We start from the raw sequence: 23,387 nt of genomic DNA on the forward strand, positions 1-23,387 counted from the left end.
GTGCAGGGAGCAGGGAGCTGGCACTGGCAGTGTGAGAGCGGCGGACGCTGGTAACGAGGGTAAACATCGGGTAACCAAGGAAAGGGCTTCTTGGTTACCCGATGTTTACTGTGGTTACCAGCGTCCGCAGAAGCTGGCTTCTGACCGCTGACACAGCCAGTCAATAACGGAGATCACCGTTGCCATAGCAACGCGCTTGGTAGCGGTGATGGGGACGTCCCGCTACCAGCACGCAGCGGCACCGGAATCATGTGATCGGAGCACCATTGCGATGGCAACCCGTGCCACCGCTTAGAGCCAGGAGCCTGTAGTCACTCTCACAGAGTGATTTCTGAACGGAGCACAGCGTCTTCCCCCATGCAGCTGTGCTGTCTGATGGAGCAGACAGAGCTGCATGTGTTGAAGGAGAAAGAAGACAGAAGACCATGGATCGTGGAGGGGTGAGAGGGGGTAATAAACATGGAGTCTGTTGTGTCTGTGTATTTATTTCTATTAAAGTATTTTTCTCTGTGTGGTGTTTTTTTTTAACCATTTATTGGAGATTCTTAATGGCCGGGTCAAACTTGCCTGACATTAAGAATCTCTGGCTTAATACTAGCTAGTAAAACATAGCTAGTATTAACTCATTATTACCCAGCAAGCCACCCGGCTTCAGGGCTGCTGGAAGAGTTGGATACAACAACAGATGATGGTGCTTCTATGAAAGTGCCATTTTCTGGGGCGGCTGCGGATTGCAATTCGCAGCAGAGGGGCCCAGAAACCTCGGGTTAACCTGTGGTGTGGATCCAATCCTCAGCTGCCTAGTTGTACCCGGCCGGACACAAAAATGGGGCGAAGCCCATATCATTTTTTTTTAATTATTTCATGAAATTCATGAAATAATGTTAGGGCCAGGTGGACGGGCAGACCCAGGAGGTGGATCCACTGGGCTGAACACCTCACCGAGGGCAAGGTGCCCGGTAGCCGGAGCACTAGCAGGACAGTCCGTTTAGAGGAGTGGAGTAAAGAAGTCCCTTGGACCACGGGGTCTCTGATGGTAGTCCGGGTGACGGAGCTCAGGTTCGGAGGCCGAGATGTCGTCAGGCAGAGTCCGGAACCAATGGAGCGAGAAGACGGGTCACCACAGGGATCAGAGATGGCAGGAGCTGACGGGATGGCAGGCCGTCACCGTTCGGGGTTCGGGTATCGTCAGGACCGGTTGGCGAGGCAGGATCGGCTCTACGAGAGAGATAGGTGAGTATATCACAGACACAAGGAGACCTGACTCCTAGCTTAGAAAACACGAAGAACAGGCCCCGCCCACTTGGCAAAGATCCCCCTATATACCCAGTACCTGATCCTTCAATATCCTGTTCGAGGACACTGGCCCTTTCAGAAAGGGTCAATGACCGCGCGCGCGCCCTAATGCGCATGCGCGAGGCCCGGGTGCCAGAAGCCAGGGCAGGGAGCGGTGAACAGGAGGCAGGGGAGCCGGCCTTGAGCAGAGCTGCCGACAGGCGCCGGGAGCGGGGACCGAGCCGCCTGGGGAGCGCAGGTGATGGGGGCTGGAGGCTGTGGAGCGGGGGACGCCTGATAGAGGAGCTGGGGAGCGAAGCAGGGAAGCCGGGGAGTGTGGCAGGTGAGCCGGGGAGTGAGGCAGGGGAGCCGGGAAGCAAGGCAGGGGAGCCGGGAAGCAAGGCAGGGGACCCGGGGAGCGTGACAGTACCCCCCTCCATGCCCCCCTCCTCGCAACCGGGACAGGAAGGCACGTATCAGAGGAGTACCCACATTCTCCCGGGGTTCCCATGACCTATCCTCAGGACCATACCCTGCCCAGTCCACCAGGAAGAACTGTCGGCCCCGTACGGTTTTCATGGCCACGATATCCCTTACCGCATAGATGTCATCATCAGCAATAGGAGGAGGAGCAGAACTGGCAGCAGCGGAGAAGGGACCAAGGACAACCGGCTTGAGCAGGGAGACGTGGAAGGAGTTGGGTATTCTCATCGTGGCCGGGAGCTGCAGCTTGTAGGAGACCTCATTTATTTTGCTGATGACCTTAAACGGCCCGATGTAGCGAGGACCCAGCTTGTATGATGGTAGCTTCAATCGGACGTACTTGGAAGCAAGCGAGACCAGATCTCCTGGAGAGAAACACGGGGGATCTAGACGCCTCTTGTCTGCGTGTCTCTTCATCCGCAGGGAAGCACGTCCAAGGGACGTCTTGACAGAGTCCCAAATTGTAGAAAAGTCACGGACTACAGCATCAGCAGCAGGGACATCCGAGGAAGAGGATACAGGTAATGGGATGGAAGGCTGAAGACCGTAAACGACATGGAAGGGAGAGCTGGAGGAGGACTCACTGACGTGGTGGTTATGGGAGAATTCAGCCCAAGGAAGAAGCGTGGACCAGTCGTCGTGATGAGCGTTGACGTAGTGACGTAAGAAGGAGGTCAAGATCTGATTGACTCGTTCCACTTGGCCATTCGACTGAGGATGGTAGGCTGAAGAAAAGTCCAGAGTCACTCCCAGATGTTTGCAGAGAGCCCTCCAGAAGCGGGAGGTAAACTGAGTTCCTCTGTCGGACACAATGTGTGATGGAAAGCCATGCAACCGGAAGATGTGCTGTATGTAAGCGTCAGCGAGTTCCTGGGCAGAGGGCAGTCCAGCCATAGGGACGAAATGAGCCATTTTGGAGAACCGATCCACCACGACCCATATGACTGTGTGTCCGGAGGACAGGGGCAAGTCCGTAATAAAGTCCATCGCAATGTGTTGCCACGGAACGGAGGGTATAGGCAGAGGCAGAAGACGACCATATGGCAGGTGTTTGGGCGTCTTGTTCCTGGCACAAGAGGAGCAGGCTGAGACAAAAGAAGCGACGTCCGTGCGAAGGGATGGCCACCAGTAGTGACGTACAATCGTACTCCATGTTTTCTTCTGACCAGCATGGCCGGCTATTTTCGAGGCATGGCCCCAGTGCAACACTTTTTTCCTGTCAGTCTCAGAGACATAGGTCTTCCCAGGTGGTATCTGGGCCAGGGTGACAGGAGCCACCGGAATGATCTTACTAGGACAGATGATGGGCTGGGATGTCTCCTCCTCCTGCTCCATGGGCATGAATGACCTGGACAAGGCATCTGCTCTTACATTCTTGTCCGCGGGTCGAAAATGGAGCTGAAAATCGAACCTGGCAAAGAACAAGGACCACCTAGCCTGCCGTGGGTTCAGTCGCTGAGCGGACCGCAGGTATTCCAGGTTCTTGTGGTCCGTGTAAATGATCTCGGGGTACACTGCTCCCTCCAGAATGTAGCGCCATTCCTCCAGAGCCAGTTTGACTGCCAATAGCTCTCGGTCACCGATGGTGTAGTTGCGTTCAGGCGCTGAGAAGCTCTTGGAGAAGAAACCGCAAGTAACCATCTTCCCGGAGGAGGACTTCTGCATGAGCACTGCTCCGGCTCCCGAGGAGGAGACATCCACCTCCAAGGTAAACTGTCGGTTTAACTCAGGATGGTGGAGCACAGGGGAAGAAGCAAATGCCTGTTTCAGGGAGCCAAACGCGGCGTCGGCCGCAGGTGACCAGTCCTTTGGATTAGCCCCCTTCTTGGTCAAGGCGGAGAGAGGTGCAGTCAGAGCAGAGAAGTGAGGGATGAACTGACGATAATAGTTTGCGAATCCCAGAAAGCATTGGATTGCCTTCAGTCCGGAAGGAGGGGGCCAGTTGAGAATGGAAGAGACCTTCTCCGGGTCCATCTGCAGACCGGTATCGGAGATCACGTAACCCAAGAAGGGAAGAGAAGACTGCTCGAATACACACTTCTCGTACTTGGCGTACAGGCGATTCTCTCTCAGTCTTTGTAGTACCAGCTGCACGTTCTCTCTGTGGGTCTGGAGGTCCGGAGAGAAGACCAGGATATCGTCAAGATACACTACCACACAGACGTAGAGAAGGTCCCGGAACACGTCGTTCACCAATTCCTGAAACACTGCTGGTGCGTTACAGAGGCCGAAGGGCATCACACAGTATTCATAGTGCCCATCGCGAGTATTGAATGCGGTCTTCCATTCGTCCCCAGAGCGGATGCGGACCAGGTTGTAGGCACCCCGAAGATCCAACTTGGTAAACACACGAGCTCCTCTAAGCCGATCAAACAATTCGGGGATGAGCGGCAGGGGGTATTTATTTTTTACGGTAATTTGGTTCAATCCCCGGTTGTCAATGCATGGGCGTAGATCGCCCTCTTTCTTCTTAACGAAGAAGAAGCCTGCTCCAGCAGGAGAGGAGGACCTCCGAATGAATCCCCTTGCTAGGTTCTCCGTGATGTAGGCAGACATGGCCCTAGTTTCAGCAGGAGACAACGGATATATCCGTCCTCGAGGTGGTGTAGTTCCCGGGAGTAGGTCTATGGCACAGTCATAAGGACGATGTGGCGGCAGTACCTCTGACTCCTTTTTATCAAAGACGTCCGCGAAGGACCAATAGGCCGAGGGCAGTCCCGGTAGGGATTCCGGAACCGGAGGTCGTCGGATGGGCTGTATAGTCTTCAGACACTTCTCGTGGCAAGAGGAGCCCCATCGGGTGATTTCACCAGTACCCCAGCTGACTGACGGTTCGTGTGTCCGTAACCAGGGGAGTCCCAGCAGGATTTGATGGGACATGTGTGGGAGGACGTAGAGAGCGATGTTCTCGGTGTGCAGGGCACCGATACGTAGTTCCACCGGCTTGGTGATCCACGAGATGGTGTCAGAGAGGGGTCTCCCATCTACAGAGGCAATCACGAGGGGTTTGTCGAGTGGAGTAACAGGCACCTGGTACTTGTCCACCGTGGCCTGCTGGATGAAATTGCCTGCTGCCCCGGAATCGAGGTACGCCTCGGCCGTGAACCGCGTCTCTCCCGTTGTCACTTGAACAGTCCACGTAACCGGGTCTGAGAGAGTCCCAGCACCTAGGGTGGCCTCTCCTACCAACCCTAGGCTTTGGAGTTTCCCGGCCTCTCTGGACAGGAGCGTAGAAGGTGTGTGCCCTCTCCGCAGTAGAAGCAGAGGCCCTTGGCGAGCCGTTCTGCTCGGCGTTGTTCGGACTGCCGCAAACGGTCAATCTGCATGGGCTCATGGACAGAGACACCAGACGACGCTGACTGAAGTATGGCGGGCTTCTGCGGAGGAGAGAAATGCCGTATCGGACGTCTCTCACGGGACACCTCTTTGGATCGTTCCTGGAATCTGAGGTCCACTCGGGTGGCTAGTGCGATCAGGGCATCCAGGGTGGAAGGAACATCGCGGCCTGCCAGCTCGTCCTTAATACGGCTGGAGAGTCCTTCCCAGAAGGCGGCGGTAAGGGCTTCATTGTTCCACCCCAATTCTGAGGCCAAAGTGCGGAAGCGGATGGCATACTGCCCTACAGTCGTAGTCCCCTGACGTAGCCTGAGGAGTGATGAGGCGGATGCAGCGGCACGTCCAGGTTCATCAAAGGTATTTCTGAATGCCTGCAGGAAGTCCTGGATGTTGGTAGTCACAGGGTCCTCCTTTTCCCACAAGAGGTTCATCCAGGCCAGTGCCTCACCCTCTAGATGTGACATCACAAACGCCACCTTGGCTTGGTCGGAGGCAAACAAGTGCGGAAGCAGCTTGAAATGAAGGGAGCACTGGTTTAGGAATCCCCTGCAGGTCTTGGGATCTCCGGCGTACCGGGGTGGTGAAGCCAAACGAAGTCTGGAAGCATCCGAGGAGGCTGCCACGGGAGCTGTGGCCGTGGATTGTACAATGGAAACCTGACATGCCAAGGATGTGGCCGTCGCTTGTAGCGTGTTCAGGCGGGTATCCACAGAAGACAGGAAGTTCAGCATGCGGGTCTGGGTCTCGCGCTGGCGTGTGAGTTCCTGCTGCAAGGCCGCTAGTGCTTCGGCGGGATCCATGGCCTGTTCTTACTGTTAGGGCCAGGTGGACGGGCAGACCCAGGAGGTGGATCCACTGGGCTGAACACCTCACCGAGGGCAAGGTGCCCGGTAGCCGGAGCACTAGCAGGACAGTCCGTTTAGAGGAGTGGAGTAAAGAAGTCCCTGGGACCACGGGGTCTCTGATGGTAGTCCGGGTGACGGAGCTCAGGTTCGGAGGCTGAGATGTTGTCAGGCAGAGTCCGGAACCAATGGAGCGAGAAGACGGGTCACCACAGGGATCGGAGATGGCAGGAGCTGGCGGGATGGCAGGCCGTCACCGTTCGGGGTTCGGGTATCGTCAGGACCGGTTGGCGAGGCAGGATCGGCTCTACGAGAGAGATAGGGGAGTATATCACAGACACAAGGAGACCTGACTCCTAGCTTAGAAAACACGAAGAACAGGCCCCGCCCACTTGGAAAGGATCCCCCTATATACCCTGTACCTGATCCTTCAATATCCTGTTGGAGGACACTGGCCCTTTAAGAAAGGGTCAATGACCGCGCGCGCGTCCTAATGCGCATGCGCGAGGCCCGGGTGCCAGAAGCCAGGGCAGGGAGCGGTGAACAGGAGGCAGGGGAGCCGGCCTGGAGCAGAGCTGCCGACGGGCGCCGGGAGCGGGGACCGAGCTGCCTGGGGAGCGCAGGTGATGGGGGCTGGAGGCTGTGGAGCGGGGGACGCCTGATAGAGGAGCCGGGGAGCGAAGCAGGGAAGCCGGGGAGCGAGGCAGGGGAGCCGGGAAGCAAGGCAGGGGAGCCGGGAAGCAAGGCAGGGGACCCGGGGAGCGTGACAAATAATTAAAAAAAGGGCTTCCCTATATTTTTAGTTCATATCCGGGTACAAATAGGCAGCTGGGTGTTGGGGGCAGCCTGTAGCTGCCTGCTGTACCTGGCTAGCATACAAAAATATGGCGAAGCCCACGTGATTTTTTTTTAGTTTTTTGGCAAAAAAAATGCTTCTCTGGATTTTCCATTGCCAGTGAACACCAAGCAGTGGGGGTTAGCCGCCAGTAGCTGCTCGGATTACCCTCAGCTAGCAATACAAAAAATGCAGCGGGAGCCCATATATATTTTTTTTAATTATTTATTTAAATAACAAAAAAACAGGGATTCCCTGTATTTTGATTGCCTGGCATGACAGTGCTGTAAAAATAATTCATTAAAAAAATGATGTAGCGCTCCGCGGTATTTTTGATTCTCAGCGCAGATAAAGCAGATAGCTATGGGTTGCCACCCCCATCTGCCTGGCGTTACCTGGGCTGGCAATCAAAATACAGGGAAGCCCATTAATTTTTTTTTATTTAAAAAAATAGTTTAAAAAAAAATGACGGGGGGTCTCCCCATTTTTGATAGCCAGCTAGGGTAAAGCAGAAGGCTGTAGACTGAAAACCACAGCTAGCAGCTTTACCGTGGTTGGGGATCCAATGTGGAGGTCACCCCAGGCTCTTTTTTTATAATTATTTTATAAATAATAATAATTACAAAAAAAAAGTAGGGTCCCCCCCAAATTGGATCACCAGCCAAGGTAAAGCGGACAGCTGTGGTCTGGTATTCTCAGGGTGGGAAGGTCCATAGTTATTGGCCCTTCACAGCCTAAAAATAGCAGTCCGCAGGCGCCCCAGAATTGGCGCATCCACTAGATGCGCCAATCCTGGCGCTTCACCCCAGCTCATCCCGTGCCCTGGTGCAGTGGCAAACGGGATAATAAATGGGGTTGATACTAGCTGTAAAGTCACCTGACATCAAGCCCAGCAGTTTGTGATGTCATGGCGTCTATCAGATACCCGACATCACAAACTGTCAGTACTAACAAAAAAAATAGACAAAAAAAATGTATTTGAAAAAACACTCCCCAAATCATTCCCTCTTTCACCAATTTATTGTAAGAAAAAAAATAAGGGGGTCCCACGATGACTCTGGATCGTCTAGAATATGGGGGGAGACACTCAGGGAACGTATCCCCCATTTTCTAGGAGTGCACACCCTCCATGTGAGGAGTGTGGGTGCAATGAATCTGCTCCCGCTCTCCCCGGGTCCACAGCAGCAGAGTCCATGTCGTAACTGTCGCTACCAAAGCTGCAATGCCCTGCTCATGAGGTAAGGGCATGCCTAATCAGGAGAACTATTCTACATTTCCAAATATTGGTATTTGCTGATATTGCTATTCCACCAACTACATATTGGGGATAGGATCTTGGAGATGGAATACCCATTTAAGTCCAGTTATCCAGCTGAATGAATACTAAACAACAGAGCTCGCTATTTAGACATGTTTTCTTGTGGCGTATAACAGACTCTCATGTTTGGTAGTCATTCAGCAGGGCAACTATAAAATCAAATACCTCCATTTGAAAATGTAGTATAGCTCTCCTAATCAACTATGTTCCTTACCTCATGAGCAGGGCATTGCAGTAGCTTACAGATGCATGTGTGGCGCCCTAGGACCTGGTCGCCACAACGGCATTGCCCTCCTGAGGGTTAATGCTGAGCCTGGAGGTAATGGGGAAATCTACTGGCCAGTAAGTTAACATCCACCGCAGTTTCTCCCTCAGGCCAGTAGGGGGAGCTCTGAACCTGAAGTTTCAGGGAGCTTCCTTAAGCCTGACCTGGGGGAGGAGTTAGTTAGTCTGTAGGGAGCAGCAGAAGTGAACAGACACAGAGTGAGCTGTCCTGTGAATCTGGGGCCTAGAGCTGGAGCAGTTTGGCCCAGAGAAGCAGGAGTAGCTGAGAGGCAGCAGAGAGACTCGGACATCGGAGTCTGTGGTTGCCAGGGTATAAAATCCGTCCCTGGTAGCCGAATCCGAAGGGCAGGGGAGCTGCAAGCCCCTGGCCCAGACACATCCAAGGTACAGCTGCAGCATCAGGGCCCGGTGTGGACCCCAGCGGAGAAGCACCAGGGAGTGGGCCTGCGCAGCCACCTACAGAGGGAAGGGACGTGCTATTGGTCCCAGCAGCGAAGAGGGCCATTGCTGGATTCAGAGAAGCAGGGTCCTATCATCACCAAGAAAGGTACAGGAGTAGGCCTCATACTCAGCTGGCCAGAAAGATCACCCCAAGTACTTCCAGGCCGACCGGATCCCCATCACCACCTGTAACGGTCTCCCAGGACTGGACTGTTCCCAGAGTAAAAGAGGAAAAGGTAAAGAGACTGTTGTTTGTGCCTGGTTCTTTCCTCGCCTGTCGGCCCTGCACCGTGTTAGTCACACAGCACCATAGACTTTCACAAACACCAACTGTGCCCCGGGCATTGCTCCACCTGTGGGGAGCAGTACTACCATAGCTGCTATATCATCATCCCGGAGGCCTCACACAGCAGCGGCGGCTTAATAGCCGCATGCCACAGGTGGCGTCACGAACACAACCATTAACAAGCAAGCCACATATTCAACTGACACCCACCAGGGCCACGGAGCCGGGCCCAGCCACCACTGACTACCACCGGACTAGTCCGGCCCGGCACCGGGTGTCCCATAGCCCTGGGGTGGGCGAGTCAATTTTGGCGTCACGAACAGGATTTCGTGCCCGGTCCCACCGGGTACTGTGCGCCTGCCGGAATTGTGCTTAAAAGACTGTGTACTGGCTGCAGACCACCGCCGCCATTAGCCTCGCCGAGCGCAGGAAGAAGGGGGGCGTGCCTGACAAAGAGCGCGAAGGGAGCGCGCCATCAGAGCAGAGCGCTGTTAACCCCGCGCGACCCGGAAGAAAATTTGAAAAGTGAACGGAGCCTGGTAAGGTTCACTAAGGGGGAGGAAGATGTCCGACTCAGAGGGAGGGCAGGTGGCTGCCATAGCCCGAGACTCCGCAGCACCAGCAGAAGCAATCCCAGTCGCCGTCGCCCCGGCCCCCACTGTAGCGCCGGTAATGCCGATCACCATGCCATACATACCGGGAGCAGAATGGCTGCCGCAATACTCCGGGGAGTCCCATACCTTGAGTGACTTCAGAGAAAGCCTGCACAGCTTATTCCGGGTGTATCCGCTGACTGAGAGCCAGAAGGTGGGCATATTAATGGGACAGCTAGCCGGCGCAGCCCAGCGTGAAGCGAAGTCATGGCCTGATACAGATAAAGGGACAGCAGCCCAGATACTGGCCAAGCTAAAGAGTACGTTTGACACTCGCACCGCAGCAGAGATAAAGATGAGATTCTTTGGGTGCAAGCAGCGGGCCACAGACAGCATAAGGGACTATGCCCTAAACCTGCAAGAGGCCCTGAAAGCAGTTAAACAGGTGGACCCAGAGAGTGTACGTGAAGAAGACAAACTCCTAACTGAGCAGTTCATAGAGGGGCTCCTGTCAGATGCCCACAGGACCCAGCTGCGTATCCTGGTCCTGCAGAACCCTGCTCTGGACTTTGCCAAGTTTAAGGACCAGGCCATCAGGGTACTGAGAGAATCTACGCCGAATGACCCAGTACCCCTCCGGCCTCCTGCTATCACGTACCCCGGGGTGGTGCCTGCAACACGAGCCACTGCAGGGGCTGAGGCGCAGTCCCTGGATAAGGATCCCACTGCGGAGCTCAGACAACAGGTCCAGGAGCTGACCAAGACTGTGGCTGCCCTTGCCAAGACCGTGCAGTCTCTACAAATGACCCCCTCGCCTGCGAAAATCGAGTTGGCCTCCAGCCCAGAGGACGTCCCATGGATGCGACAGAGAAGGATTCCGCCGACCCGAGGCAGAGACACAGACCGGTACGATTCAACAGGACAACCGATCTGCCGCAACTGCAACCAGGCGGGCCACATTGCACGACGCTGTCCTTTAAATGGGCCGAGCCTGGGGCCAGGAGCCGACCCCCAGGTGTAAGGAAGCCCGGCTCAACCCCCAGCCGCAGCAAGTATGTGGGAGGACGACCGGTCCTTCCTATTGTGCTGGATGGGATCCCTTTGAATGCCCTCCTGGATACGGGGTCCCAGGTAACAACCATCCCCCACAAACTGTACAAAAGATATTGGGCCGATTCAGACATTGACCATGGCCCAGATGATGATTTAACAATTGTGGCCAGTAATGGTCAGCCCTTACCTCAGATTGGGTACAAAGAAGTAACCATTAAAGTGGGGCGGGTGGAATTGCCATGTCAGGGGATGATAATTGTAGATATTGATCGCAAAGAATCTGACCCACTGCTAACTCTTGGTACAAATGTGATAGAAAATTGTATTGCCGAAGTGATAATTTTGTTACAACAGGCGTCTGAAACTGCCAGCTCCGGGCAGCAGCGTGTCCTACAGAGGGAGATCAGAGCCCTGATGAGGAGGCAGCAGGTAGAGCTGGCCGGAGGAGAAATTGGCAGTGTGAGGGTAAGTGACCCCCTCCCCATTGTAATACCCCCAAGAAGTGAAATGTTGATATGGTGTTGGGCAGCAATAGGCCTCAAGGGTCAGGATTACCATGCCTTGGTAGAACCAATGTATTCAGACAGTAGGCCTGGAGTCCTGATAGCCAGAGGGGTAGCGGACGTCCGCAAGGGGAGAGTGCCCGTCCGTGTCCTGAATTGTGGGGAGGAGGAGGCCAAATTGCCCCGGTATGCCACTGTGGCAAAATTGTACACTGTCAGCAACAATACCATTAAAGCAGTGGAACCCTTGATCCCGTCCGACCAGGCGGAAGACAATGGCTCCAAGGGGCAGCCGGAAGACTGGTGCCAAAAATTACATGTGGGCACCGACTCCACCCCCTCACACCAAAAGCATGGGGTTTACCGGGTGGTACAGGAGTACGAGCGGGTCTTCAGCAAACACCCCCTAGATTTTGGGCAGGTGAAAGGGGTTCAACATCAAATCCCCACGGGTGATCATCATCCCATTAAAGAAAGATACCGCCCTGTACCCCCCGCACAGTATCAGTGTGCCAAGGAAATGTTACGGGAAATGAAGGAGGCTGGGGTTATCAGAGATAGTTGTAGCCCCTGGGCAGCTCCACTAGTGCTCGTAAAGAAAAAAGATGGTACAATGAGAATGTGTGTAGATTACAGGCAAATTAACCGCATTACACATAAAGATGCCTATCCACTACCCAGAATAGAGGAGTCACTAACAGCCTTAAAGTCAGCTAACTATTTCTCCACCTTGGATCTCACCAGTGGGTATTGGCAGGTTCCCGTGGCAGAGGCGGACAAGGAGAAGACTGCATTCACGACACCAATGGGTCTCTGTGAGTTCAATTGTATGCCTTTCGGGCTCTGCAACGCCCCAGGGACATTCCAAAGGTTGATGGAGTGCTGCTTGGGCCACCACAACTTCGAAACCGTGCTGCTGTACCTGGATGACGTAATAGTCTACTCCAAGACTTATGAGGACCACCTGAAGCACTTAGCAGAAGTGTTTGAGTCCTTGTCGAAATATGGCCTGAAGATCAAGCCGTCCAAATGTCACCTCTTGAAGCCAAAGGTACAGTACCTGGGTCATGTGGTCAGCGCAGAAGGCGTGGCACCTGATCCGGAGAAAGTCACGGTAATTAAGGACTGGCCAAGACCCACCACGGTGAAGGAGGTGCGGCAGTTCCTTGGACTGGTGGGCTACTACCGAAGGTTCATTGATGGGTTCACCAAGATAGCAGCGCCCCTTCAAGATCTCCTGGTGGGCCAGCCGAAGCAGGCTAAGAAGCAGAGCCCTCCATTTGAATGGGGCAGCCAACTGGAAACATCCTTTGTCCGGCTGAAAGGGGCTCTCACGGGAGAAGAAATTCTGGCCTACCCTGACTACAGCCAACCGTTTATACTGTACACAGACGCCAGCAACGTGGGACTGGGAGCAGTTCTGTCCCAGGTACAGGGAGGCAGAGAGAGGGTAATAGCGTACGCCAGTAGGAAGCTTCGGCCCACGGAAAGGAATCCAGAAAACTACAGTTCCTTCAAGCTGGAGTTCCTCGCTATTGTGTGGGCAGTGACTGAACGCTTCAAGCACTATCTGGCATCGGCCAAGTTTACCATCTTCACGGACAACAATCCGTTGACACACCTGGCAACAGCCAAGTTAGGTGCGATGGAACAGCGATGGATGGCCCGGCTGTCTAACTTTGACTTTACCATCAAGTATCGGGCTGGCAAGAAGAATAACAATGCTGATGCGCTGTCCAGAATGCCTCACTTACCCGAGTCTGGAGAAGACCTGGATGAACTCGAAGAGATAGAGTTACCGGCTTTCCATCACCAGGGTGTTTCACAGTGTGAGCATGCTGTGGGAGTGAAGCGCTTAAACCAGCACGAGGTCTCGGTCAATCCATTACTCCACCATAATTGGGAAGAAACACAGAATGGTGACCCGGCCGTGCGATTGGTCAAAGAGAAGCTAGCGCAAGCTGAGACCCATCTTGGCCCAGACGCTCCAGAGGAAGCCCAGCAGCTGTGGAAGGAGAGGGGACGACTGTTCACCTACCAGGGCAAGCTCTGCAAGAGATATGTCAACTATCGAACAAATGAACTTGTCTGGCAGATAGTGGTTCCGCAGAGGGATGCTCCAATGGTCCTAGCAGCGTATCATGATAACGCAGGGCACTTCGGGTGGAAGAAGTTGGAGGCCTTACTCCGTGATCGGTTCTACTGGGTGCACATGAGAAAGATGATCGAGAAATGGTGCCGAGACTGTGGCCCGTGTAACTTGAGGCGGAAGGATGATGCCAGCCAAAGGTCTCCCCTACAGCCAATTGTCATGAAGCAGCCCCTGGAGTTGGTGGCCCTGGACCACGTGAAGTTAACACCAAGCCGGTCAGGCTATGTGTACGCCCTCACCATTGTGGACCATTACTCTCGTTTCCTGGTAGTAGTGCCTGTGAAGGACCAGACAGCCAGGACGGCAGCTAGAGCGTTCCAGGCATCCTTTTGTCGACCGCACGGCTATCCGGAAAGGGTACTGACGGATCAGGGTCCTGCATTCGAGGCTGAAGTGTTCCAAGAGTTCTGTAACATGTACGGTTGTAAGAAAATTCGAACCACACCGTACCACCCCCAGACCAATGGACTGTGCGAGAAAATGAACCATGTGGTTATTGATATGCTGAAGACCCTACCGCTGGAAGAGAGGAACCAATGGCCAGAAAAGTTGCCAGATCTGGTAGACTTGTACAACCACATCCCAGTGAATTCGACCAACTGCAGCCCCGCTTACCTGATGCGAGCCAGACCAGGCAAGTTGCCTGTAGACTTTGAGATGGGGACTGTGTCGCCTGAGGCGGTTCAAGAAATAGAGGATTGGGATGCAGAACGGCAGCAGCGGTACCGTAAGGTCCAGGAGTGCGTGGAAAGGAGCCTGTCTCAAGCAAGAACGAGACAAGAACAGCATTACAATCAAACAGCCCCAGCAACTCCCTTAGCACCTGGGGAACAAGTCCTCAAGAAGAAGCGGAAGACGCATAAGTTGGATGATCAGTGGGAAAACGAGCCCTACACCATTATCCCCTCCAACTTTGACAATAGTAAGGTATGCCTCATAAGCAAAGATGAAGGCAAGACCTGTCAAGCAATTTCCCGAGACCGCCTGAAAGCGTGCCCTGAACGGTGCCGAATCCAAAGAGAAATGGAAGGAGTACAAGGAAGTCCCCAAAGTCAAGAGAAAGAAGGGGAGATGATTCAAACCATCCTTGGGAAGTTCCCCAAAACTTGGACCCGAATCAACAATGCCATAGTGGTACCAGTTTTGGCGTTTCCGCAGTTGGTCGAGCCAGAAACAGAAAAGGTTCCGGATCCACCTAAAGAATCGTCCGCTCCAGCACGAGATGACACGCCAGCAGTGGAACAGGAGGATCAACCCCCTGTCAGTGGTGAACCTGTCATACCCTTGGCGACTCCTAGACCACAAAGGCAACCATCACGCTTACCTATTGGGGTTAGGCCCACCTGTAGTGCTGAGATAGAAGACGCACCACGTAGTCAGGGGCAAACACCAGAGCTACGTAGGTCCCAGCGCAGCACTCGGGGACAACCCCCTCTAAGGTATAGGGAGTCTACTGTATAAAGTAAAGAGTACTTATTAGAGTGTAAATAGTTGTGCACAAAATGTTTTCTTTTTCTTTGATTGCGAAAATGGACAATTGGGCCACTGGACTATGGGTGGCCAACACCTAAATTGTTCATAGTTAGCACCAGTGTGCTCAAACACCCCTGAAGAAAAACCCGTCCGGCGTGCATAGAGTGGGGTCATCAATGCTCTGACGCACGCCCAGAGCCTACGTTGGGGGTTTGATCGCGGCGGGTCCCCCATGGAGCAGTGTAATGGACACCCGGCAGGGAGCCACACTGGACTCTTATAGAAATGTTTAAGATTGTAACGTTAAAGAGAATGTGCCTCCCATATTGGGATGAAATGTTTGACATGTTATGTTTTGTTTCTACAGTCCGGGAGTACTGAATTTAACTAAGGGGGAGTGTGGCGCCCTAGGACCTGGTCGCCACAACGGCATTGCCCTCCTGAGGGTTAATGCTGAGCCTGGAGGTAATGGGGAAATCTACTGGCCAGTAAGTTAACATCCACCGCAGTTTCTCCCTCAGGCCAGTAGGGGGAGCTCTGAACCTGAAGTTTCAGGGAGCTTCCTTAAGCCTGACCTGGGGGAGGAGTTAGTTAGTCTGTAGGGAGCAGCAGAAGTGAACAGACACAGAGTGAGCTGTCCTGTGAATCTGGGGCCTAGAGCTGGAGCAGTTTGGCCCAGAGAAGCAGGAGTAGCTGAGAGGCAGCAGAGAGACTCGGACATCGGAGTCTGTGGTTGCCAGGGTATAAAATCCGTCCCTGGTAGCCGAATCCGAAGGGCAGGGGAGCTGCAAGCCCCTGGCCCAGACACATCCAAGGTACAGCTGCAGCATCAGGGCCCGGTGTGGACCCCAGCGGAGAAGCACCAGGGAGTGGGCCTGCGCAGCCACCTACAGAGGGAAGGGACGTGCTATTGGTCCCAGCAGCGAAGAGGGCCATTGCTGGATTCAGAGAAGCAGGGTCCTATCATCACCAAGAAAGGTACAGGAGTAGGCCTCATACTCAGCTGGCCAGAAAGATCACCCCAAGTACTTCCAGGCCGACCAGATCCCCATCACCACCTGTAACGGTCTCCCAGGACTGGACTGTTCCCAGAGTAAAAGAGGAAAAGGTAAAGAGACTGTTGTTTGTGCCTGGTTCTTTCCTCGCCTGTCGGCCCTGCACCGTGTTAGTCACACAGCACCATAGACTTTCACAAACACCAACTGTGCCCCGGGCATTGCTCCACCTGTGGGGAGCAGTACTACCATAGCTGCTATATCATCATCCCGGAGGCCTCACACAGCAGCGGCGGCTTAATAGCCGCATGCCACAGGTGGCGTCACGAACACAACCATTAACAAGCAAGCCACATATTCAACTGACACCCACCAGGGCCACGGAGCCGGGCCCAGCCACCACTGACTACCACCGGACTAGTCCGGCCCGGCACCGGGTGTCCCATAGCCCTGGGGTGGGCGAGTCACATGGTTACCACCACTCACTGTGTCTGAACACAGGAACTTGAGCTGACAGCCACTCTGTGCATGCAGCAGCGTCTATTGTGAAGGAGGGGGCCGCGGGGGATCAACGCTGCACAGATACCGTGGGACACCGGGGAACACCGGTGGGGTTATAGGGGGTGACCTTGCAGGGCCTGGGGAGGAGTTCTCTGTCGCATGTGTCATGGTACATGCGACAGAAATCAGAGGAGTAGGGTGAATGCAGCCAGCGTGCTGCTGTGCTCGCGGCCATCTTGGATTTCCGGGAGGGGGTCGGGGGGGCACTTTGGTGACATCGGGGGACCGGAGGGGACCGGGGAGGAGATTTATCTCCCATCTGACATGTTTGTTCATGCCAGATGGGAGATAAATAATTTTTTACCGGCACTGTCATTTACTGTAACGTGATCACCGGTATACGGTGTATACCGGTGATCACGTGAGCAGGGACCGGACAAACCGGCCTGAATCATGATCGCCAGGGTCTCAGCTACCGCTGAAACCCCGGAGATTTTCTGCCTGCTGTTTATAAACGGCAGATTAGAATAAGGCTACATTCACACGACCGATCCGTTTTTGCGGTTTGCAAAAAACGGTCCATTTTTTAATGGGTGCATCCGTGTGGCATCCGTTTCCGTTCCGTATTGTTAGGTCCGGGTGGTGGATTCACTGGGCCGTGCACCCCACCGGAGGCCTGGGTGCACGGTAGCTGGAGCACTAGCATGGCAGGGACTGCGTCCCACTGGGAATGGGTAGAACAGTCACTGGTGCTTCAGAGTTCCTGGAGACAGTGCTGAAATCCAGCACAGGTGCCGGGTAGGAATGTCAGGCAATAGTATTGATCACAGGACACGGCACAAGAGGGATCTGAGCACCTAGCTTTCAAGACAAGGCTTACAAGACACATTGATCAGGCCCCGCCCACATGGCAAGGCCAGTTTTATATACCCAACACAGCCTCATGTCATATCCTGCTGCAGCAGTGCTGGGCCCATAAGACCAGGTGAGTGGGCGCGGCCCGACTCTATACAGAAGCATGAGTCAGGCACATGAGACTGGGGACAGGACACAGGAGAGCACGAGCGGGAGCGGCAGCCGTGACCGGTGGACATGTGGACCGGATCAGTGGGTAAGGAGCGGTGCCGAGGCATTGGGAGTGTGACACGTATACGGTCCGTATGTCATCTATTTGTCATCCGTGTGCCTTCCTTTTTTTTGGCGTAATGCCAAAAAACTGAAGGAGGGAAAATACATAAATTTACCCAGGATCCATAGCTTCAACCTACATGAGGCGGTCACATGTTCACTCCAGTGCCATTTTCTACTGCTTTTCACAGCGTAGAGCGCTCTGGTGATTTTCCTGTGCTTGTAAATTTCATATCAGTCTTTTCTGTCATTATAATGGCAGAAAGACAGATAATGTCCCACTCTCCTGCATTTTGTAATTTTGCACCCTTTGGTGCCTTTCATGTGGCACTAAGGGGTGCTTAGCCTTGTATTTACCAAAATAAATAAATACATTTAAAAAAAAAATGACGTGGGGTTCCCCCTATTTTTGTAGCCAGCTAGGGTAAAGCAGACAGCTGCAGCCTGCAGACCATAGCTGGCAGCTTCACCTTGGCTGGTAATCCAAAACTGAAGGCACCCCACGCTGTTATTTTAAATTAAATAAATTATTAAAAAAAACAACACGTAGGGGTCCCCCCAAAATTGGACCACCAGCCAAGGTAAAGCAGACGGCTGGGGTCTGATATTCTCAGACTAGGGAGGTCCACTGTTATTGGACACTGCCCAGCCTAAAAATAGCAGGCCGCAGCCGCCCCAGAAGTGGCGCCAATCCTGGTGCTTCGCCCCAGCTCATCCCGTGCCCTGGTGCGGTGGCAAACGGGGTAATATATGGGGTTAATACCAGATGTGTAATGTCACCTGGCATCAAGCCCTGGGGTTAGTGATGTCACGCGTCTATCAGATACCCGACATCACCAACCCAGTCAGTAATAAAAAAAAAATAGACGACAAACACATTTTTATTTGAAAAAACACTGCCCAACACATTGCCTCTTTCACCAATTTATTAGAAAGAAAAACAAATCCAGGTCTGCTGTAATCCAAGCGGTTCCCATGACGATCCACACTGTCCCAGTCAATGAAGAACAGAATGTTCCCCATTGGCTCGGAGAGCAATGCAGTGACCTGAGCTAATATCAATGGGTCAGCCCAGGTCACTGCAGGGCATGACAAGTGCTGCTGTCAGGAGCGAGGTACATTACCTGCGCTGATCTCCTGCACTGCTGACAGCACCTGTCACTGACTTCAATCACCTTCACAGCCAAGTATCGCGAGCGGCCCGTGACGTCACCTGACAGTCTCGGGCTGCAGTGACAGATGTGAAGTGGCAGCCATGGAGGACAGTGACAGCGCTGAGGTCGGGAGGGCAGGACTTCATCACCGCAGGTAAGCCGAGCGGGCCCATGTGTGCGGTGCGAGGTGGGCGGAGCCTAGTGGGGACATGCGTGCGGTTCGAGGTGGGCGGAGCCTAGCGGAGCTATGTGTGTGGTGTGAGGTGGGCGGAGCCTAGCGGGGTAATGTGTGCGGTGCGAGGTGGGCGGAGCCTAGCGGGGCTATGTGTGTGGTGCGAGGTGGGCGGAGCCTAGCGGGGTAATGTGTGCAGGTGTGAGGTGGGCGGAGCCTAGAGGGGGTAATGGGTGCGGGTGCGAGGTGGGCGGAGCCTAGCGGGGTAATGTGTGCCGGTGTGAGGTGGGTGGAGCCTAGCGGGGTAATGTGTGCGTGTGCGAGGTGGGCGGAGCCAAGCGGGGCCATGTGTGAGGTGCGAGGTGGGCAGAGCCTAGCGAGGCAATGTGTGCGGGTGCAAGGTGGGCGGAGCCTAGCGGGGCTATGTGTGCGGGTGCGAGGTGGACGGAGCCTAGCGGGGCCATGTGTGCGGCCGGCGCAGTGTGAAGTGGGTGGAGCCTAGCTGGGCCATGTGGCGCTGAGGACGTCAGTGCCGGGGACTGCATGGCTGGTGAGTGTGAGTGTGTGTGTGTGTACATGCTGAGTGCAGGAGGTGGGCGGAGCCTAGCGGGGAAGTGTCCGCTCTCTGCACGCGTAACCAGGGTAAATATCGGGTTACTAACCAAAGCGCTTTGCTTGGATATCCGATGTTTATCTTGGTTACCAGCTTATCGCAGGCTGCCAGCGATGGCTCCCTGCACACTGTAGCTGTAAAAAGCCCTGCTTTTGCTGATTGAACCGTTCTCAAACGTAACTCGAACTGTCGAGCTTTTATCAAAAAGCTCGAGTTCTAGTTCGATATAGAACACCCCCCAAAATCACTCGAACCGCGAACTGGCGAACCTCGAACCGCGCTCAACTCTAATAGCCAGGTATGCTGGAAGGCATACCGATCAGATGATGTCAGGTTAAAGGACGTGAATCGCATCACACATCGGCTGATTGTATAAAGCCGCTTATACAATCAGCTGATGCATCAGTGCAAAAAAAAAAAAATACTCACTTATGTGCTGATTACCGGCAGCTCCTGGAGCGATCGAACGGGAGTCTGATCTTGTCCGATCGCTGCAGGAGCTGCCGATAATCAGCTGATGAAGTCTCCTGATGGCAGGATCAGCTGATAGATGAAACCGGCTGGGCGCCGGCGTCACCGCAAGACTTACGATCAGCTGATGCATCAGGTGACCGCATCAGGTGATCCACCGCCAGGGCATGCAGCCATCGGACGTGCCCGGGGAGACTGCACACAGCCGGAGCGGCGGTACCGGGAGAGGAGCTGGGAGCGGATATGGTACCAGGAGTCTGCAGACAGGTGAGCATGACATTTTTTTTTCTACTGTTCACTTTTGTTTTCGCAGCTGCTTCCACCTTCCGCCCGGCCATGGCGCCGCACGGGAGCTGACATGGCGCAGCACGGAAGATTGAAGCAGCGGTGGTGGTACCGGGAGGATTCACGCTTCTGTGTTTACTGACAGAAGGAATCCTCTTCCTGTACATGCCACTTTACTACCCACCCTTTGCATTTATAGCTGCGTTTTTAGTCATAGAAACGCAATAAAAAACGCAGCTATATTTGCAATTTGCGTTTTTCATTGCATTTTTGAACATCTCATTGAACTCAATGGGTGGAAAACGCAGTGAAAAACGCAAAAATAATTGACATGCTGCATTTTTGTGTGCAGCACAAAAATGCAGCTAAAAAAAACGCTGTGTGCAGACTGCAAAAATGAAAACTCATAGACTTTGCTGGGGAAGCAAAGTCATGCAGTTTTCTGAGCAAAAACGCACCCGAAAAACGCGCAAAAACGCCGCGAAAAATGCACTGTGTGAACTTACCCTTATTAGGGTCACCATATTGTGTGTGCTTTTGTGACGCAATGAACCCCAGGGGTCACAGGTAACAACACCACACACACACCCCCATCCCTTGTGAGGACACAATAGTCAACCGAAAGGGAGACCTGATGCCTCCCTCAGGTCAAGTAGGGCACACCAGGTGGGCAGAGTCAGGCGGAAAGGCACGCCCACCGAGGAGACTACTGTCCTGAGGCAGGAAATACAAACAGTAAGTTTTAAGAGTCAGTTTTGAGTTTGGAGTTGGAGTTGTAGAGCTGTCAGGGACCCGGGTAGGAGCCTGGGACCCTTGAAACGTCAGGCAGGCAGATGGTGGTGGCCGCCTGCAGGAGTACCGGTGTACGACCGGTGGAACTGTAGGGACCGGGCAGGGTTGGAGCCTGCCGGACCTGAACCGGGGAGTCAACCGTTTACCGGAGCACCAGAAACCGGGTACTCAGACCCCATCCTAGCTTGGAAGCCACTGAGTGTAGGCAAATTAACTGATTGCAGTCTGGACCTCATGGGATCATCCTCACCCAAAGTGCCGAAAGAAGGCAACAGCCCACCGATACCAGGTGAGAGCCACTGCCAAGGGCCAAACACCCGACGTGCCAGCGCCTGCGGGCAACCGAGGGCTCCTCCGGCAGCTAAACGCCGGGGAGCGGGCTACCACTGTCCAGGCAGGGAAGCCAACAGCCAAAACAATAGGTGCAAGGAAAAAGGGCCCCCATCAGCCTCACAAGGGACACAAGCAGCCGGCTGCGGGACCCGACTATACCCGAACTTTGGTTTACCAGTGACTCTGAGTGTGAATTAATCGTGAGTACACCAGTGCCATCCGATCACAGCATCACACCGCAATACGGCACCTTGCACCCCGACTTCATCACCGCCCGTCCCACCGGGCCCCGGGACACACCGTTTCTACCCACGGAGGGGCTAACATCTAGGCTGCGGCCGCAACACCGCTCCCGGGAGCCCCCTTCACCCCAGCCACAGCGGTGGTGCATCCCGTCACCACAACCCGTGGGTGGCATCACGGCTCACCTGACACCCACCGTACACCACCACCCCCACTGCTTCCCCTTAACGGAGTGACGTGGCCCCCGGTCCGGAGGCGCTCGAGCCACCGACAACCTGACCCCGGACTGCTGCCCGGACCTTGAGCGGCTCAGCCCGAGCAGTGGAGCGACCGAGCCCTCTCAGGACGGTACACATCCCCCATAGCTTATACTTAAATTGTTATATATTGCGTAATAACAAAAAAGAATTAACATAAAATAATAACTCAATCCTATAATTTACTTTTTTTCCATGTAATACTCATATCACATATGCACAATATTTGTGATAAATGTAAGATCACTAGAGGTTCATCCGCTGACTACACCACTAATCAAGAAAACAGGGCTCATAAGATCCTTGTTGGGCACATATTAATTTTCTATTTTAGTGATTGATGGAAATGGCCGTTCTGGTAGATCCATTAAGTTAGTGCAGTGCCGATAACTCGTTCACTACTACTTTGCTCACCTAGCGGACTTTGAGTTTCTTGCTATTAAAAGCTCTAGGAGTCCTAAAGGGGGCTTTACACACTACGATATCGTTAATGTTTTATCGTTGGGGTCACGTCGTTAGTGACGCACATCCGGCGTCATTAACGGTATCGCAGCGTGTGACACTTATGTGCAACCTAAAACGATCACAAAAGCGGCCAAAATCGTTTGCCGCGGAGAGGTCGTCCTAAAACAAAAAATCATTTACCTCTCATTAGCGATGTTGTTCCTCGTTCCTGTGGCAGCACACATCACTGTGTGTGACACCGCAGGAGCGAGGAACATCTCCTTACTTGCCTCCATCGGCAATGCGGAAGGAGGAGGTGGGCGTGATGTTTACGTTCCGCTCATCTCCGCCCCTCCGCTTCTATTGGCTGCCTGCCGTGTGACGTCGCTGTGACGCCACACAACTCGCCCCCTTAGAAAGGAGGCGGATCGCCGGCCAGAGCGACGTCGCAGGGCAGGTAGGCCGTGTGACGGGGAAGCGTGATTTTCTGAGCGACGGGCAGCGATATGCCCGTGTCGCACAAACGATGTGGGCGGGTACACACGATAGCGATATCGGTACTGATATTGCTACCGTGTAAAGCCCCCTTTACAGTCAAGATCCCCAGAGATCATACATTTTTGTTATAACCTATCTGTGGATAGGTAATAAAAAATGTGGTGGGAAAATATATCCACCCAGCATCTACTGTAAAACTAATCCTATTAATACTACAGTATTAAAGTAAAGGTTAGAATCTGCTGGTATTTGTTGCTGCTCCTATTGCGAATCAATGTTAGAATAGAATAAAACTAAATATAGGGGTCATCCCACCGCTCCATACCTGATACACTGTATGAATCATGAAAAAATACAATACAGTGATGAGGTACAACTTTTTTTGTTTATTTGTATAGAATAGAGCCATCTGGCATTTAAAGTTTATAGCAACAAGCTTTTCCAACAAAGAGCAGAAATTCACTAGTCTTGCATGCTCAGTCACTGTCAGCACATAGTTCTCTGGAAAAGGAACCCCTATACACCGCAGGGCAACCAGACATAGAACATAGGATAGAAAGCTATTTCATTTGGCTGACATGCAGCCAATAGCGCGTCACTACACTAAAAACAAGATTAAATGAGCA

Source organism: Anomaloglossus baeobatrachus, chromosome 7, assembly GCF_048569485.1.
Source record: "Anomaloglossus baeobatrachus isolate aAnoBae1 chromosome 7, aAnoBae1.hap1, whole genome shotgun sequence".
NCBI classification, from domain to species: Eukaryota; Metazoa; Chordata; class Amphibia; order Anura; family Aromobatidae; genus Anomaloglossus; species Anomaloglossus baeobatrachus.